The sequence below is a fragment of the Glycine soja genome, chromosome 10, assembly GCF_004193775.1.
Source record: "Glycine soja cultivar W05 chromosome 10, ASM419377v2, whole genome shotgun sequence".
Lineage (NCBI taxonomy): Eukaryota > Viridiplantae > Streptophyta > Magnoliopsida > Fabales > Fabaceae > Glycine > Glycine soja.
Window position 1 is genome coordinate 6455963 of NC_041011.1, and position 14605 is coordinate 6470567.

Here is a 14605-nt window from a genome sequence, read left to right on the forward strand (position 1 = left end):
TGACATTAATTTACACGATAAGATCAAATTAAATTAATTTAAAAAATTAAAGGATTAAATTAAATCTGAAAAAAAAAATCAAATTATCTATTTAATTCTTTATTTTCTAAAATTTATTTTCATCTTTTTAAAAATTTAATTTAATCTATTGTGTATTTAAAAAGGTTTACTGCGGGGTCACTTCCGTGAGTAGCATTAACAGAACTGTATGAGGTGGCTAGAAACGGCGTTTTTTATCCGGCGTGGCAACCTTATTGAGACGACGTCGTTTCAATCATCTGGGTTCTCAAACAAATTAAAGAGCGCGTTTTTGGTGTCAACACTTGCTTGTTTACGAAGTAAAAATAAAAACTTTGAGGAACTGAAGCGTCGAACACTCACTGGTGATGTAGGGTTTGCAGTTTCAGTTTCCATTGAGAAGAAATTGTTCCAGAAGAGATTAAAGAAGCTGCGGGGATAGACATTTGAAGAACGGTTTCTTGGTGCGTTGAAGGTATGTTACGCCAATGGTTTCTTGGTGTTGCTATTTTTTTTTTCGATTTATGTGTGCTCTGTTTTGGGGTTTATTTTCAGTTTAATGTAGGGTTTGGCTGCTGTGTTTGTTCTATTGTTATGTTTGAAGTTTTTGAAATGGAATTTGTGGCTTTGTGTCGTGTTCGTTCAACATTTGGTGGTTTATTGTGCTTCTGCATTTTTGTGTCTTAAATTTCATAATTTGTGGGTTAAATATCTTGTGTTACTTTCCGATGCCACTAAAACTCGTTGAATTGTAGTTATTTTAGTCTTCACTTAGTAAATGCTTTGTGTTATTTTCATTATAAAATGATGTTGTTTGTGTCTTTGTATTATGCAGAATGGAGGAAGAGTACTTTAAAGTGAAAGTGCACCATAGTGGTAAGTTTGTCAAAGGGAAAAAAGTTACCTACGAAGGGAAGGACTGTGAGTGGGAATGTATGATATGTGGTCATATTTTGAGATAACTGGTATCATAGATGAAAAAGGATATAAAGATGTTGAAACTCTTTGGTATAAGGCTGCAGGCAGGGATCTGAATGATGGTTTGAAACAACTGGTTGATGATGCTGGTGCATTGGAGATGATTCGAATTGCTAAATGTGAAGGATGTGTTCATCTCTATGTTTTGCACCCTGAGATTGTTCATCATATTGTTGGAAATGAAAGGAATGATTTACCTGAAAACCATATTGCCCAAGACAATATTCCTCAAGAAACTCCTATGGCTGAAGACAATGTTTCTATACAATAGGTACTTTTGAGTTTTTATTTTTATTTAAGTTTCTAAACAAGTCCAAATTTAGTTCTTTTTTATTTTTTAATGAAGTTGGTAAATTATTAATTCATGAATTGAGAAATGCGTGCCTTATTTTACGTGGCTAATTCATGAATTGATTAAATTTAGTTCTTTTGAATTACTGCACCTTAATTTATGTGGCTATATACGTGTTGGTAAATTAGTCATTTTGTATTTGTGTGGCTATATACGTGCCTTCTTAGAAGGTGGAATTAATTTAATTACAAGTTTGCATAGAAGACTCTGATTCTGTCATTTGTGGTAGTCGGTTGCAGTGTATATATTTTAGGTGGATATGGATTATATAGTTTTTGGTGGGATATATATTTTAGTCTCGGGGTATTTACAAAGTGGGTATTTTCAGTGGGTGATTCTTTTGTACTCTTGTTTATAAATCAATATTAATTAGTTGTTTCAATAATAAAAAAATATCTTGCCTTGTCAGGTGTATCCTATGCAAATCTGCACAACTAGCTCTTGAAATTGGTCCCTGATCATAGTAATTTTTTTCAATCAATCCTTTATTTTTTTATGGTTGAAACTGGTCACTTTTGTTTGTTACAATGTTCAAAATAATGATGATCATTTTGTGCATACACGTAGATGGTTCCGATGCAACAGAAGATCTTGATGTTACTATAACATTCGATGATCCGGAAGAAGAAACCAATGACAGAGAAGGGTTCAATGGGTCAATGCAAAGAAAAAAGGGAGGGAGAGGAGTTCAACAAGACAGTTGCAAGCAAAGTCAGTCAAAAGCCCACGGGGTAGACCGAAAGTTTCAACTTCTACACCACCAGAAGGTGTAATACCTCCCCAACCTGAACCTGGAGAAATTAATGATGACATACACAAAATAAAGTCCCTCTTCAACATCAACACATGGAAATGGATGGTGATACATGCAACTCAAGAGGAATTAAACACCGAATCAGAAGTTTAGGATGGGTAAAAAAAAATTAGACAACAACACCCAATGTTAGACAACAAGACCTGAAAGATCACAAGTGGGTAATAGGAACTTTGTTTCCAACTAAAGATGAGTTCAAGGAGGCTGTCATGACATATGGTGTCCAATCAGGCAGAAATGTTAAGTTTGACAGGAATGACAAGGAAAGGGTAAGAGTTGGGTGTAAGGAAGGATGTCGGTGGTCAATTTATTTAGCAAAGAATAAAAATGAAAAAACATGGCAGATAAGGACATTGAAGGATGAACATACTTGTAGCAGGGAGTGTAGAGTTACAATGATGAAATCAAAATGGCTAAGCAAGAGATTAGTGAATGGTGTTAGAGAAAAGCCAAACACCCACCCAATCCCAACCACCTCCACCAACACCAACCCAAACCCAGCAAGGTCAACCCTTTAGGTCAAAGCTGCAAGCAAGGAGGAAAGTTTGAAGGGAGCCTTTTGGTAGCAATTATGGACAAATTATTGGCAACCTTTTATGTTTAGTTTTTTTGGATGACTGGTTTATGGTAGTAATTATGGACAAAATGTTGGCTACCTTTTATGTTTAGTTTTTTTGGAGGACTGGTTTATGGTAGCAATTATGGACAAATTGTTGGCTACCTTTTTAAGTTTATCTCTGTGATGACTAGTTTATGGTACCAATTATGGACAAATTGATGGCCTCCTTTTATGTTTAGTTTTTGGATGAATTGTTGTGGACCTCTTTAATATGAATATCAATTCGTACTTGACATTAGAAATTTGTTTTGTATGACTTCATTTATGAAGTGTTTCAGTAAAAAAAGACAAAAAAAAGTTGTGTTCATTGAGACAAGCAATTGCTATATATAAATGTTCGTATTGGGACTTTACATTTTTAAAAAGGTTCAAAATGGTCCCTTAAGTCTTTCCAAAGGTCAAGATTAGTCTTTTAAGTTTATAAAAAGGTCCAGGTTGGTCCTTTAACTTTATTAAAAGGTTCAACTCAGTCCCTACAAGCATCTTTCAAAAGCCACTCAACTTTGAAAATCCACACATCTCAGAAACACCACCAAACATCATACCATATGCATTTCATAAGCAGAACTAGTTCAAAAAACTGCACATTAGCATCAACATCAGGACTACGATCATCCCTGACACTACACATCATATAATAATCATCAATTTCAACCATTTCATATTGTTGCTCAATGAACTTTGCAGATTTAATATCCTTCTCCTTTGTCTGAAAATAACCATGACTTTTTCATCAACAATGTACTCAAATTACCAATAATAATAAAAAAAAGCCACAACCACTGTGAACCCGTGCCTATGGCACCAAGTCTCCAACGTGGAAAAAATTGACACATCATATATGTCAATGTGGACGGTTAAAGGCCATATCAAATAAATCATTTGGCCAATAATAAATTAGATGAAAAAATAATAATTTAGCCTAATATAAAGCAACATTGACAAAAGCGGATTTGTAATTACCTGTGAGTAATGAAGCATGCTACTAAGTACTAAGTATGTGGGGGCTAAGTTCTAATTAACTAACGTTGTATTTTTGTAAGCTTTCTCACAAAGTTAGAGCAGTGAGAGAAGGAACATAACTTCACGTGCATTTGAATTCTGTAGGGCTGAAGAAATAAACATTTAAGCATGCTAGTTTGTTTGTTTGCTATGAAGATGAGAGGAACAGTGTTGCTGGCAGAAAGAAAAGAAGACACGTAGTCATCCACCACCCGTGTATAACACTGTGTACTTATACACGTGTACGTGTAAGTGAGTGTAAATTATCTTGTAAATCTGAATTGATTTAAATTAATTTAAATAATTTAGGTTGAATAATTTTTATATTTGAATCAGATCGGAATCGAACAAATTAAACCCGTTGAATTTTGGATTGGATAATAGATTTTAATATCTGAATTCTTTGATTCCTTGATCCGGTCCGTTATCCTATTAATTTATATTAAATTATTATTATTGTTATTATTATTATATATAATATATATTTTTAAATTTTAAAAAATCAAATATTATTAACTATTGATTACATGAATTTATCGACTTGAATTGAGTAAGCATCAATGCATCCTTAACCTTCAAGGTCACAAGGATTTTATTGATTGAAACTACTTTGGATGAGCTTATAAAAATATTTCGAATCTATATAGAAAGAATAGACCTCATAATGGGTCATTGATTTTGGTATGTTCATTAAAATTCTTTATCTCGAATATGATATGCTTAATTTCTCATTATCAATGGATAAATAAATAGGAATCAGCAGAATGGAGTGGGATGTGACAGCATCACAATTTTTTTTAATAAAAAATCTAATAAAAAATTATTGTTTTAATATAAAATTTAGCTTATAAAAAAATATTATATTTTAAAAAAGAACAGATAAAATTAAATATTTTTACTCATTGACCAACTCAAAAAGATTGATTTGGATTGAGTTTTATGTTTTTTACTTAAAAAACTTATCCAAACCAACTCAAACGCATTTATTTACTTTTTATGGATCCCAATTTTTTTTCAGTGTAAGATACTAACTAATGGAGCCCACATAAAAAAATTGTTTATGAGTTGATGCATTGGAACAAACACTTAATCGGTTTGCTTGAAAAATACTAAAAATGATATTTCTGAAAAAGTTTAAATAATTTTTTATTGTTTTAGTTTTTGTAAAATATATTTATTTTATTTTATATTCTTAAAGTGTTTTTAATAATTATTTTTCATTGTTTACAACACTATCTATAATACTTTAAAGAAGAAAAATAAAATAAATTATAAAGGTGAAAATAAAAAATACTAATTATAGAATTATAGAAACGAAAAAATATTTAAACCTTTAGACAAAAATGTAAGAAATAATATAAAATTCATTTTAGCAAATCATAAGAGTTTCTCCGATAAAGCTACCCTTGGTTGCACATTACGTGCCACATAGGTACCGGTTGTCAGTTGTCGTACTACGTGGCAATCATATGGCATAAGATGACGAAAATATATATATTCTTCTAAAAAAATTTCTTCTTTTGCGACCCTTTTCTCTTCTCTGTCTTTCTCTTTTTGTTTCTTTTCTCTCTAATATGCACCCCTTTTGCTCTCTTCTTCTTATTCATCTCCATAGGCAGCCTCCTAATATTTCTCCTAATATTCATCAAAATTAGTAATTTTAATAAATTTTCATTAATCATAAAGAAAATGTTAGAAAAAGAATATCAAATATAGTGTCACTAAAATTTCTTACATAAAAATAAGGATTTTTTTTCTTCAAAATAATACTTATCAATTTTTTTCTTATATTGTTTTGAAATTAGTTTCTTTAGAACTATTTTAAAAAGTAAATTTAAAAAATTAAAAATTAAAACACAATTAAATTGGTTCAAAATATCATTAATAAAATGAATTTAATCCGTTTTTGTCTCTATATAATATAGAAATTGGATAATTTGAATCCTAAGTTTTTCATTGGTAATTTTGATTTTCATATTTTAAAATTATACTTAGTCCATTTATTAACTTAACAAAGATAGTTAGTTGAGTAATGCAATTTTAAGTGATGAACTTTTTAAATATTTTTTGTTAACACAACTCGACCATTTTTGTTATATTTTTTTTATTGAACTTCTAAAAAAATCACAACTTAGAAATATAAAAAAAAAAAAAAGAAGCGTGCAGGCTGTGGGGTTCGAACCCACGCGCACTTATGTGCAGAAGATCTTAAGTCTTCCCCCTTAACCACTCGGGCAAACCTGCTACAATTGTCCACTTAATGGTTTATTATATATAAATTATTTATAGTATTACTGTCAAATACAAATGTTTTGACACAATTATTTATTGCCGGTTCATTCTCTTATTAGCAAAAGTACAATACATAATAAATGCATAACAAAAATACTAGTAATTAATAGATTTAATAAATTTTTTAGATTTAATTAAGTATGTAATTTTTAAAAATAGTTTAATTATATCCTTTACTTTAAAATAATCAATTAGATTTCTTATGTTTTAAAATAGGTTTAATTTAATATCATTTTAAACCAACTTTGGTCCTATCTTTTTAAAAATTTTGGAACAAATTGAATAAGAAAATAGAACCAACAAGGTTTTACCTATTGGTAAATATTTAGGTTTCTCTAACCGTATGTATGAATAAGATTTTGTTAAGAGAGATAAAATTAATTTATTTTTACTCCTTAAGAATTAGTATAAAAATATCTTATTTTTTAAGAGAAAAAAAAATTCAACTTATTTTACAACATAATAATCTTTAATGGACCAACCCTCGGAATATAAAATATATAAATGAGCTTTTCTCACTTTTTCATCCCCTCTTGAAACTCCCTCATATACAAATTGTGTATTAAAGATTTAATGTTTTAAGAGTAAGGTTCTTTAAACTGTATATTCTAATTTATAATATAAAAATAAATAAGACTAGACATGTCTACATCTTTAATTAGTTGTTCATTTAAATTTTTTTAGCTTATTTAATTAATATTTAATTTTAATCAATATTAGACATAATTAAATATTTACAAATTATTATTGAAACTATTTTTTATCAACTAAATAGCTTTTAAGATATTTAAAAAATTTAAATTCCAAAACCCTATGTTTTATATTTTGATTTTTTTGCCTTCAGTCTTCTTGTATGTAAGCTTAGAGTGTTGAAGTTATGGTGCCTGATAATTTATTTACTGGTCATGTTTGTCTGTTTATATACTTCAGGGTGACATGTATTCTCTAGTTAATGTCTCTTCATGAGATTTGCATATGTTGAATGTTAGTTAGTTTGTTTTTCATATCAAAGGTTTTCTTCAATACTGAAGAACTCAGTTATACTTACAAATACCAATATGGTATACATAGATCAGTTTTCAATTCCGTTGTACAGATATACTTGAATTGAAAATATGAACAAATATCCCATTTTTAAATTTAATTAACAGCAATGTAGTCTTATCCTATGAGGTGGGCTTGACTATATGGACCAATTCATCATTGGGCTCTATCTGAAACCTAATTTTCAGTAAAACTGGTTAAATTGGGGGTATTTTTAAACATTTGATTTAAAGTTTTCTTTGACATTCCTTTACCCCATTTAATCGAACTATTCCATCGGATCCATTTTTAAACTTAATTGAAGAAAAAAAAAATATGACTAACTTTTGGACTTCAATACCATCTTCCTGCAGTTTGTGTTACTTCAATTCCATCTAATAGCGGTTTGTGTTATTTTCTTACCATTTTGACGTAAGATGCTTCATTTGAATTATAATCTGTGTTATTCTTATTATTCTGCACAGCATGATAATTATCTTCTCTTTTGGTCATCAGTTTTGTTTGTCTCTTGCACATATAAATGACAGGTAACCCTGGTGCTGTATTTTTCCGGTTGCAAGTCACAAAGTAAAGGTTCATCACTAAAGCCGCATATCAGTGGAAACCTGATACACGATTGGTATGTTGTAAATTAAGATTACTTTAGCTGATGGCTATTTTAATTAAAAAAATTAAAGGGTCCATAATTTGGATGTTGTAAGTATCATATATTACTTGGCTCCACTGCAAAATTTTATTGCCTTCATGAGGTTATATTAATTGTTAGAAAGCATATTGCATATTTAACACATGTTAAATATGAAAATAACTGTGTTTGCATTTTCCATATATTATCTTTCTATGGTAAGTACTGGCTTCTGCAATTACTGCTTACACAGTCAACTTTACTCCCTGAAGGAATTGTTTTTCTATGATTAATCTTGCTTATTTTTGTTTTCTTTTTTATGCAAAAAGGTGGTTTGGTATACAACTAAATCCTCAGTTCATGGGTATCGACCTCAAGTATGTGATGTTTCCATCATTTTCTTGCTTGTTCTTATTTGACATAGATTACTGTTTATTAATTGTGAGCCATGTTAAAAGTATATTATTTCTCATCGTTTAACTTGACCGTGTTTTAATTGTGATTTATGAACTTATAATGAATGATATATCTTCCCCCAACCTGCTAATGAATGGTGTATCTTGTCTAGGAATACCAAACTCTGGTTGTTATATCATCTGTAGATTGTTCTTTTCCTCTCCTTGTAAAACTTGTATGAGTTTGCCCTGCAAGGCTTATTGACAACCTGTATATCACTTGTTTTCACATCCTATTTGTGAAACACTACGCCCATGCAGATTGGGTTTTCATAAAACAGTAAAAAGCATATATATGTGTTGAAAGAATCAAAGTGGCATTCATGTACTGGATACTAGTAATCATATTGTAGAACAAGCATGGGTAAGATATGTTTGTATCGTGTTGTAAGTTTAACTGTAAAAAGGATCTTAACACGTGAATAACAATTCTAAAAGTTATTTCTGCCCTCCTGCACCCTAGTGTCATGTCCAAATTCTAAAATTTCTATCTTTCAATGTTTTGTGCTGTATTATCATTTGACTAAATTTAGGGATAATATTCTCGCCCTTATTTTCTCGGGCAATATATTTTTTTGACATCATGTGTACATGTAGTTCACATGCATCTTAACTGATTTTTGCAAATAAGACTGTATAAACATTATCAGCATGTATAATGAGGTGTGGATGATGACTGGAATCAATCTGGCACGTTGCTATACATTTAATGGAAATATCGAATTGCAGATGTTTCTTTGTTAGAGCTGGAATGATGGGGTGGCTACTTATCAATTTATCTATTCTTATGAAGAGCATTCAAGATGGTACTTTGAGCCAGTCAGTGATTCTCTACCAGCTATTCTGTGCAGTAATCTTGAAAACTTGCATGTCTGTTGTAGATTAAAATATTTTGTGTGCCTGATTTGTGAATTTCTACATGTTTGTTCCAGCTATACATCCTGGACTATTTTGTACATGAAGAGTACATGACATCCACATAAGTGAGTTACATCTGTTTCACTAGAAGACTTGGGTTCTATATATTTCATGTTCTAAGTTTTAAGATGATGGCACTTATTCTCATTGTTGTAAATTAAAATTCTTACACCAATGAGAAACTTTCATATGACGAGTTTTTAATAAAATCTACCTTTGCAATGGATTTTGTATCATCCGCATTTTGGCTTATAAAATTTCACTTTAATTTGAGATTCTTTTGTATGCAATTGACAACAACAAAGCCTTATCCCACATTGTATGCAATTGAAATGTCGATAAATTAACTTACAATATACTTTTCTAATAAACACAAACATCCACAAGTTGGTCACCTAATCAGGCTTGAAAGCGGTAGGTTTTCATGCTCTTTTCTTTTTATAATTGGAAATTGGGGGGGGGGGGGGGGGGTGACATTGGAAGTGCAAACACTTGGATGGGGAAGTATAGGTGGCCTAGTGGAAGGTCAAAGTCAAACCATCACCATCATGGCATCACACCTCTTAAGTCCTGAAGACATTAGCAGCGTTTTTTATAGAGGGGAGGAGGTGGGGTGTTCTGTTGTGACACTCATGCTAATTTATTTGGCTGTAGAATGCTTTGGTACTTGTTGTCTATGGTCAAGTTTGTAGCCACAATGTATGCATCACTTTATCTTTCTTCAGCAGGGGAAGAAACATCAAGTACTAGTACTACCAATTGTATAATTCCTGTGATAATAAATTGACAATTGAATTTTCATGTCATAGCTGCATTTGGTGGATTAGTAGATGCATCATCTGCAGTTCCTGTTGGATGAGGCCCAGTTTAGAAGGAATCAGAATTGAAAGCCTATTTGGTGGAACATATGATTCTTAAAATTAACTTCAAGGAATTAGGTAGTAAAATCTAGGTTGTGAAGATACAGTGGCAAGTACTGTGCCCAAAATACAATATGGGGATGCAACAATTTCTGAAAATCTAGGATATAGGTTCAGAACAATATATACATAAGTTTTCATCTTAAAATCTACAAAGATAACATTCCTCCTGAAAGTTTTGCTAAATTATGGTCAGGATATATCCCCTTGATCATTTACATATGATCTAGTTCTCTTTTCTAGCCTTATCTTTGTTTTTTCTTTTGCAGCTGGGACATAATTGCAGAGAGACTGGGTTTCATGTTGGTTTTTGGAGATTTAGTGTGGATTCCTTTCACTTTTAGCATACAGGTATTTGTCATGATTACGAGCTTGGATGAGAAATTAAATTGTTCAGACTTGCAATTTATTCACCTGTGTGGGAAGTGAAACTTGCTACTGATTTTGTTAGCTCCATTTTTTTATTTTTATTCATCTCTTCCACATTAAAATCTTGAATGTATTGACAATCTGCAATTGCTATTAGGGGTGGTGGCTCTTGATGAACAGTGTGGAGTCAACACCAGCTGCCATTGTAGCTAATTGCTTTGTCTTCCTGATTGGGTAACTTACCTGTAATATGTAAAAGTGAATTCTGTAATGCATATACTCCTGAAGGGACATAAAGTTGACTTAAAGAAAATGTTAAGACTGAAATTGATCTAATAAGAACTGACATTTGTATCTGTAAACCTTATAAACTGTAATCTGTGGAATATTACCGTGCAGATACATGGTATTTCGAGGAGCAAACAAGCAAAACCATGTATTCAAAAAGAATCCAAAGGCTCGTATTTGGGGTAAGCCTCCAAAAGTCATTGGCGGAAAGCTACTTGCTTCTGGTTATTGGTAAGATTTCATTTATGTTGAAATTATAGGTTTTTAGGTAGAGGGAAAGGAGAGAATAGAGTATCACATTCTGAAATTGATCTTCATTATGATGTTTTACAATGTCATACAAAGCATAAACACGTATCATGAAATACAAGGAAATATGGAAACCAAGCTGTAATCAAAGATACTACCGGATATTTTTCTTAAAATATAATTTCATTTGATATCTATTTTTTTTCTTGTTCTTCTCTTATTTCCATATGCAGACGTTATTGAGTAAAAGGAAAAGATAGTCTTATTTTATATGGAATTCATATGCATGTGGTTTATTTTTTCACCCTTCATCTAGCTCATAATATGTGACAAGGTTCTCACAAGAATTTATGTTTGATACTGTCTTTATCATTTGTCATCCTTGATTCTGTTTCTCATTGAAGTCATTAAGCTTTCTTATTCTTATTATTGTTATGTTGAAGGGGTATTGCTAGACGCTGTAATTACCTAGGGGATTTGATGCTTGCTCTCTCCTTTAGCTTACCATGTGGGATAAGGTGATCTCTTTAACTCATTGCTTTATCATGTTGATATAAACTTATGAATATTTGTTATTTTTGTAAAAGAAAACAATGTCAAACATTTGTATTTTACTCATTTTTGCAGTTCACCAATTCCATACTTCTATCCAGTTTATCTTCTTATTCTGTTAATCTGGAGAGAGAAGGGATGAAGCTCGTTGTGCAGAGAAGTATAGAGAGATATGGGCCGAGTATTGGAAACTTGTTCCATGGAGAATATTGCCTTATGTTTATTAAGAAGGAAAAAAAAAAAGGGCTTCACCATGAATCCTTCATCTTGCCGATGGTATTAAGCACTTTGGTGTAAATTGGTTCCTGTGGTTTCAATCTTGGATCATTTCCTATTGAACCATGTAGCTGCAAGGAGAGTGTTTCAAGGACTTTATCTTACCATCTCTTTTTGTGTATCAATTATGCTGCAGCCTGCAGGCCTTCGTTTTTCAATGGCCAACTCTTTTTTACTTGTTTTATTTGTTTTTAGATGAGAATGGCATGGTCAAAGCTCCTAGGCTTATCAAAAGTAACAGTGTCATGTTCCCAGTTTAATTTCATATTTGATGTTGGAATGAAATTTTTACATTGATATGCTCTTTAAACTTAATGGCACTTTAAGCCCAGTAATGTTCTTGCTTTTCCATTGCGTCCTGGAGGTCAGTTGTCTTGAGTAGGCCAGAATTATATAGATTTCAAGTTACTATTATGAAGAACAAAATAGAGAAAAATGATAAGTGTCGGAGGGGTGCTTGCGTATCATTATTAAAAAAATGAGTATAGTTAAATTTTTTTTTTCGTATTTTGTTTCTCCTTTAACATCAATGAGATTTAGAGAAGATGGGAAATCCCTTAAAATTTGTTGAATAAATTGTTCTTAAAATTTATTATAAATGTATGATAATTAGGGGTTTTACTTACGGGTGTTTATAACAAAATTATATGGAAACACATTTTTATGTATATTAATACCGGTTAATATTTGTCCATAACTAATTACATTTGAGTTAAATTAAAAATTTGATCCTTATGTTTAACACTATTTGATTTTTATTTTAATTCATACATAAAAATATATATGAATCATTTCCTCTTGTTTGTCACAATCATATTAATGTTATATTTAATAAGTTGCCTAACATTTGTACTACGAGGGGTAACATTTTACTTCTTGGCATGAGCGTGACTTTTGTACTATGAAAGATAGAATATGATAAGCGTAATCGTTATTGTTAATTTTATTTCTCCATCCCTTACAAAATTAATAAAGTACTATAAGAAGAAGACAAAAATCGTATACCTTCGATGCTTAGCTGAAGATATAAGAAGAAGCAGGTCCTGCTTGCAAATTTCTCCGAGAACCCAAGTCATGAAGTAACTCATGCCCCTCAATATATATTGCCTCGACCCCTCTCCTCCTCTCCTCCTCTTCTAGGTTTTGGGAAAGCTATTTCAACTTCTGTTTTTATCCATAAAAATTAAACAGATAATAAAAAGTTTATAATAATTATTAAATAAATTATATTTGTACTCTTCTAACACCTTTTCCTTTTTGCATCTTATAAAAAATTTCTTAATTGTTTAACTCACATCACACGCAGATCTCTTCTCCTAAATATTGTTTAATCATTTAACAGAAAGTAGATACATGCTAATCAGATAATTTTTAATAAAAATTTATGTTTAAAATATTCTCATCTTCTTCCTCTTAATTCCACAAAAGACATGTCATCATTTTCAACCTGAAAATATTTTAACATTCTTTCTTCTTTTCTTTTCTTTTTATTAATTTGGACGTGAACTTAGATTTTTGCACGTGAACTCACCTTATTGGTACACATGTATTAACACCCTTCTTTTTCTTCTTTTTCTTCTATTTTTTAGTTCAATTTTTTTTGTGTGTGTTGGATCGTTTGATTATTGTGTTTTTTGTTAAACGTGTTCCAACAATTGTTTATTGATTAAATATAATCATTTGCTTCAAATTTTAGTGTTTTGCTTTGGCACTTATGTTTTTAACTCTTTTTTTGAAATATTTATTTTTTATGGATAACTATTTGATATAATGTCTGAAATCAAGAGTTATATTTTTTTCAAGTGTTAACAACAATAAAATAAGAGTTAAATATTAAACGAAAAACTGTCACTTATGACTTAATTAAGATATTACTGAATAAGTATTTATTATACAAATATTTATGTATAAGTTATTTGTGTAATCAAACAAGAAATAGAGTTAAACTATTTTAATACACGCTATAATATAAGCTGCCACGGTGAGTTTATTGAAATAAGTTGAAAATATTTTATGGACATATCATAAATTATTTACATAAACTCTCTCAAACATATACGCAAGTATTTATATCAAAAGATAATTCCAACTATGTTCTACATAGGCTATTCCATTACAATCGAGGTTTCAAACAAATATAGTCGTTGAGTATGATTGGCAGGTAGATGTATTTTTCTGTAGAATGATTGCTCTACATTCCATCCATGTGCTACCATGTAACTTTTGTTAATTTTGAGTCCGGCTCCTCTCCTGTATTGGAGAATTAATCATTTAGAAAAACATAATTTATAACATAATTGACAGTATTATAGCTTATTATTCTTTGCCGACCAAAAAAACATTATAACTTATTATAATTTATCTGTCATATATCAACATTACATGATATAATTGACAAAATAATTTTAAGAAATTAGTCATTGATTCTCATTAAGGTGGTCCGTTAAATTTTTCAACTGAGATTTAATCTTCAATAAAACTTTTAAATACTTCCCATTAATATTATGATGATAAAGATAAAATTCTTAGTGAATGCTTTTTAAGTGAACAATAAATGGAGTAATTAGAAATTTATCTTTGCCCATTACAGGAGGGAGGTGCAAAGGTTCGCAAACTTCTTTGTTGGAAAAAAGAAGAGAGCTGAAGTCGTTCTCCAACAAATTGAAGATCACATGTAAGACACGTATTCAGTAATTTTTTCAATGGTCTTAAAGTGTCAAAATGGAAGGAACTAAGTAATTGTTTGTCTTATTTCTTAATCAGTTCTTGTAACTATTCCACATCTAGAATTTTATTATTTGACAAAATGGACAAAGCAATCATATATCTCTTCT

General features: G+C 30.6%; 1 long non-coding RNA gene, 1 other non-coding gene and 1 pseudogene across 2 annotated transcripts; 2 read left to right on the plus strand and 1 right to left on the minus strand.

Moving 5' to 3' along the window:
* Nucleotides 1–221: 221 nt before the first annotated feature.
* Nucleotides 222–3007, plus strand: LOC114370971. Its single transcript, XR_003657976.1, has 3 exons — nt 222–493; nt 854–1267; nt 1916–3007. It is a non-coding gene; the product is annotated as an uncharacterized LOC114370971 (long non-coding RNA).
* Nucleotides 3008–5944: 2937 nt separating this feature from the next.
* Nucleotides 5945–6027, minus strand: TRNAL-UAA. The gene has a single exon. It is a non-coding gene; the product is annotated as a tRNA-Leu (tRNA).
* Nucleotides 6028–7015: 988 nt separating this feature from the next.
* On the plus strand, nt 7016–12068 carry LOC114370651 (annotated as a pseudogene).
* The last annotated feature ends 2537 nt before the right edge of the window (nt 12069–14605 follow it).